General features: G+C 40.0%; 1 protein-coding gene across 3 annotated transcripts in view; it reads right to left on the bottom strand.

Moving 5' to 3' along the window:
* Positions 1–2115: 2115 nt before the first annotated feature.
* LOC132396633 (organic cation/carnitine transporter 2-like) overlaps positions 2116–6000 on the bottom strand; it is a 77794-nt gene continuing 73909 nt past the window's right edge. For all 3 annotated transcript variants that reach the window (XR_009513052.1, XR_009513054.1, XR_009513053.1), the window contains one exon: positions 2116–2396. The gene's annotated coding sequence lies outside the window, so the exon portion shown is untranslated. The remainder of the gene's footprint in view (positions 2397–6000) is intronic.

Here is a 6000-nt window from a genome sequence, read left to right as displayed (position 1 = left end):
AATTCTCTGTTTCTGTCTCTACCATCACCCCAGACAGTGTATTTCAAGCACCTACCACTCTGTGTAAAAAACCTGCCCCTCACACCTCCTTTGAATTTACCCCTTCCCCTTAAATTCTACCCTCTGCAATTATACATTTCAACTCTGGGAAAATGGTATTGTCTGTCTACTCTATTTATGTCTCTCAAAACCTGATAAACCTCTATCATTCCCATTCCCCTTCTGATATGTCTATCCATGGCCTCCTCTACTGTCCAGATGAAGCCACACTCAGGTTGGAGGAACAACACGTTATATTCCATCTGGGTAGCCTCCAACATGATGGCATGAACATTGGTTTCTCTAACTTCTGTTACTGCCCCTCCTCCCCTTCTTTCCCCATCCCTGATTTATTTATTCACCTCCCCTCCTTTTTTTCTTTCTCTGCCCATCACTCCTTGCCTGTTCTCCATCCCTCTCTGGTGCTCCCCTCCCCCTTTCTTTCTCCTGAGGCCTCCCGTCCCATGATCCTTTCGCTTCTCCAGCTCTGTATCCCTTTTGCCAATCATCTTTCCAGCCCTTAGCTTCACCCCACCCCCTGCTGTCTTCTCCTATCATTTCGGATTTCCCCCTCCTCCTCCTACTTTCAAATCTCTATCTTTTTGTCCAGTTAGTCCTGATGAAGGGTCTCAGCCTAAAACGTCGACAGTGCTTCTCCCCATAGATGCTGCCTGGTCTGCTGTGTTCCACCAGCATTTTGTGTGCGCTTCTTGAATTTCCAGCATCTGCAGATTTCCTCGTGTTTGCATTTTTAAACCTCGGTCAGATCTCCCCATAACATTCTCTGGTCCAGATAAAACAACCCAAATTTGCCCATCCTGTCATTATAGCTTTATGGTGGGAGCTCTTGCAGTTGTTCTTACAAGTGTACTCTCTGGACAGTACTTCACATTTGACACAAAACTTACACTCACAAATAAATTCATGACCAGATACTGATATTTCAATGTCACTGGGACGATGGAATGTTTGAAATATGAGCATCAAATTACTCCAAAAAATGAAACTGTCGCAGAAAAAATATAAAAAAAGACATAATGAAAATTTATTAAAATATGCTTTCACACGATCCTATTGATGAGGGAAAATGTGGAGTTTATATTGATGACAGGTTTGTTCACACATTCGTGCTTAACATATTTGTGCAAGTTATTACTATTTTCCCCAGATTTTATTAACGTTCTTGTTCCCAATAAAATGTTTTTTTAAACTTATTCTTTACTGAGCTAATAAGGTCAGTAACTTTAAATTGCTGTGTGTCACTATCTCAGCGGACTTGTCCTGGACCCATCATATAATTGCAAAGAAAGCATGACAATGACTTTGCTTCCTCAGGAGTCAGTGGAGATTCGGCATGACATCAGAAACCTTGACAAACTTCTGTAGATGTGTGGTGGAAAGTGTATTAACTGGCTACATTATGGCCTGGTATGGAAACACCAATGCCTTTGAGCAGAAAATCATACAAAAAGTAGTGGATGTACCCAGTACATCATGGGTAAGACCCTCCCAACCATTGAGCACATCTAGATGAAACGTTGTAGAAAAGCAGCATCATTAAACATCCTCACTAACCAGGCCATGCTCCTTTCTCACCGCTGGAAGGTACAAGTGCCTCATGACCTACACCACCGGGTTCAAGAACAGTTACTACCCCTCAACCATCAGGCTCTTGAACAAAAGGGGATAACTATACCCATTCTACCTCTGGTGTTCCCACAACCAATAGTCTCACTTTAAGGAGATAAGATGAGAGAAGTAAACAAGAATGGGGAATGGGAAGCAGGGGCAGCTATTTTTCTGGATATTTTCAAACATCCTGAAAGTAGTTTGAGGCACACAATCACAGGTTGAGAATATTCCAACACCCTCCTGAATTGTTCTTTATAAATGGAAGAAAAAGCTATGGGGTGGGAGAAACGTTACTCTTTGCAGAATATCACAATTAGATATGAGATTATTTTCAGAGATATACCATGAAGTTCATTGTTTTATGATAGCAGTACAGGCTCAGTCATTAAAAACTTACTATAAATTAGAAAAGAGATAAACAGTGTGAATGATGAGGGTGTTCAAAGTTCAAAGTCAATTTATTATTGAAGTACATATATGTAACCATATACAATCCTGAGATTTATTTTCATGTGGATATGCTCAATAATTCCAATAACCATAATAGAATCAATAAAAGACCACCCCAAGAAGCACAAGAGCAAACAAAAATAAGGCAGGGGCAAGTGCAGTAGCCATTGTTAGAGAGGGGAGGCTTTGGCTTTGACTCATCAGACTTGGGTGAAGTCAGTCTTGGGTGAGATAAGTATCTGAAATGTTTCTTAGTCTCCTTTATTCTTCATCACCTGTGGGTACATAATCTTTCTTTTTCAATCTTTTTATTATTAATATCAACAAAATAAAATTGATACATAGATAATGGGATTACAAACATACACATTTCAACTGAACATGAAAGAATAATAAGCAATTGTTACAGTATAAATGAGTATTCCCAAATCATGGACAATACAAGTAACAAATAAACAAGGCAAACCTAGGTATATCGTAATATATATTTCAAAAAAACAGAAAAAAGAAAAAAAATTTATGCAAAAAACTAATCTAATAACTAAAGGAAAAAATGAAAAGAGAAAAAGAAAAAATGAAAAAAGGGCTGTTTATAATATCTAACAAAAATACAAAATCATCAGTGTCGTCAACTCCGATCTTCTTAACATATATAAAATCGAAACTGGAAAAGCAAATAGGCCTGGAACAGGGTCACATTACATCATATGAAAATATTGAATAAATGGTCTCCATATCTTTTAAAATTTAATAGAAGTATCAAATACAACACTTCTCATTTTTTCTAAATTTAGACACAACATAGTTTGAGAAAACCAATGATATATGGTAGGAGGATTAATTTCTTAACCTTACTATCCCTACTGAGAATTGGGATAAAATTCTTCAATTAGTTAATACATCATCTATATGTGCTAAACATTTATTAAGACAGTTTAAGGTTGTGTTTGGGGCTCATATGTCCAAGGATAAATTGGCTCATTTTTATTCCTATATAAATCCTATTTGTGACAGATGTCATTCTGAGATAGCGTCTTTAACTCATATGTTCTGGTTGTGTCCGCTTTTGAAAAAATATTGGAAAGACATTTTTGATATTATTTCTACGATATTGAACATTGATTTACAACCTCATCCTATTGCTGCAATTTTTGGTTTACCAATGATGGACTCACTCCATTTATCCTCTTCTGCTTGTCGAATGATTGCATTTCTTACATTAATGGCTAGAAGATCTATTTTGTTGAATTGGAAAGAAATTAATCCTCCTACCTGTGGGTACATAACCTGCGCAGTGAGAATAGTTCTGACGTTTGTGTTGTGTTCTCTGTGTGAGATATGGGAATTCTGGGAGACCTTCAGCCAGAGATGCAGAAGAAAGGAAATTATAGGCCAGTTGGTCATTGCAGTTGATTGTTAAGGATGTAATTTTGGGGTACTTGGAGGCACATGATAAAATAGGCCAAAGTCAGCGTAGTTTCCTTAAGGGAAAATCATTCCTGACAAACCTGTTGGAATTCTTTGAAGATATTGAAAGCAGGATAGACCAAGGAGAATCAGTTAATGTTGTGTACTTGGATTTTCAGAAAGCCTTTAACAAGGTGCCACACATGAGGCTGCTTAACAAGGTACAAGCCCATGGTATTACAGAAAAGATACCAACATGGATAGAACATTGGCTGATTGGCAGGAGACAAAGAGAGGAAATAAAGGGAGCCTTTTCTGATAGGCTGCCAGTGACTAGAGGTTTTCTACAAGGGCCCGTGTTAGGGTCACTTTTTACATTATATGTAAATCATTAAGGTGCTGAAGTTGATTACTTTGTGGCCAAGTTTGTGGAAAATACAAAGAAAAATAGAAGGAAGGTAGTGTTGAGGAAGCAGAGAAGCTACAGAAGTATCTAGACAGATTAGGAGAATGGACAAAGAAGTGGCATATGGAATACAGTTTCAGGAAGTGTATGGCCGCACACTTTGATAGAAGAAATAAAAGTGTAGACTATTGTCTAAGTGGAGTGCAAATTCAAAGATCTGAGGCATAAAGGGACTTGGAAGTCCTCATACAGGATTCCCTAAAGGTTAATTTGCAGGTTGGGTCTGTGGTGAGGAAGGCAAATGCAATGTTGGCATTCATTTTGAGAGGACTAGAATATAAAAGCAAGGGTTAAATGTTGAGACTGTATAAAGCACTGCAGAGGCCTCACCTGGAATATTATGAGCAGTTTCTCTCTTATCGAAGAATTTATAAAAATTAGGGTGAACCTTAGTGAAGCCTATCAAAACTTGAAGGGCCTCGATGGGGTGGATGTGGAGAATGTTTCCTTTGGTGGGGGTCTAGGACCAGAGGGCTCAGCCTCAGAATAGAGGGAAATCCATTTAGAAAGGAGATGAGAAATTTCTTAAACCAGGGAGCAAGAGAAAATCTGAAGATGCTGGAAATACGAACAACATACACAAAATGCTGGAGGAACTCAGCAAGCCAGGCAGCATCTATTGAAGAAAAGTACAATTGATGTTTCAGGCCGAAACCCTTCAGCAGGACTATAGACAATAGACAATAGGTGCAGAAGTAGACCATTCGGCCCCTCGAGTCTGCACCGCCATTCTGAGATCATGGCTGATCATTCACTATCAATACCCAGTCCCTGCCTTGTCCCCATATCCCTTGATTCCCCTATCGATCAGATATCTATCCAGCTCCTTCTTGAAAGCATCCAGAGAATTGGCCTCCACCGTCTTCCGAGGCAGTGCATTCCACACCTCCACAACTCTCTGGGAGAAGAAGCTCTTCCTCAACTCTGTTTTAAATAACTGACCTCTTATTCTCAATCCATGCCCTCTGGTACTGGACTCTCCCAACATCTGGAACATATTTCCTGCCTCAATCCTATCAAATCCTTTAATTATCTTAAACGTTTCAATCAGATCCCCTCTCAATCTCCTCAATTCCAGCGTGTACAAGCCCAATCTCTCCAATATCTCTGCGTAAGACAGCCCTGCCATCCCAGGAATCAACCTAGTGAATCTACGCTGCACTTCCTCAATTGCCAGAATGTCCTTCCTTAAACCTGGAGACCAAAACTGTACACAATATTCCAGGTGTGGTCTCACCAGGGCCCTGTACAAATGCAAAAGAACATCCTTGCTCTTGTATTCAATTCCCCTTGTAACAAAGGCCAACATTCCATTTGCCCTCTTCACTGCCTGTTGCACTTGCTCATTCACCTTCATTGACTGGTGAACTAGGACTCCTAGGTCTCTTTGCATTTCTCCCTTACCTAACTCGACACCGTTCAGACAATACTCTGCCCTCTTGTTCCAGCTTCCAAAGTGGATAACTTCACATTTATTCACATTGAATGACATCTGCCAAGTATCTGCCCACTCACTCAGCCTATCCAAGTCTCCCTGTATTCTCCTAACGTCCTCTTCGCATGTCACACTGCCACCCAGTTTAGTATCATCAGCAAACTTGCTGATATAGTTTTCAATGCCCTCATCTAAATCATTGACATAAATCGTAAAGAGCTGTGGTCCCAATACAGAGCCCTGTGGTACCCCACTAGTCACCTCCAGCCAGTCTGAGAAACACCCATTCACTGCTACCCTTTGCTTTCTATCTGCCAACCAGTTTTCTATCCATGTTGAAACCCTGCCCCCAATGCCATGAGCTCTGATTTTACTCAGCAATCTCCTATGTGGCACCTTATCGAATGCCTTCTGAAAATCTAGGTACACAACATCTACTGGCTTACCCTCGTCTAACATCCTTGTTAGACTCTCAAAAAACTCCAACAGATTAGTCAAGCATGATTTGCCCTTGGTAAATCCATGCTGGCTCGGCCTAATCCTATTTCTGCCATCTAGATGTGCCACTATT

The sequence above is a fragment of the Hypanus sabinus genome, chromosome 7 (assembly GCF_030144855.1).
Source record: "Hypanus sabinus isolate sHypSab1 chromosome 7, sHypSab1.hap1, whole genome shotgun sequence".
Classification (NCBI taxonomy): domain Eukaryota; kingdom Metazoa; phylum Chordata; class Chondrichthyes; order Myliobatiformes; family Dasyatidae; genus Hypanus; species Hypanus sabinus.
This window is presented reverse-complemented; position numbering and strand designations above follow the sequence as displayed.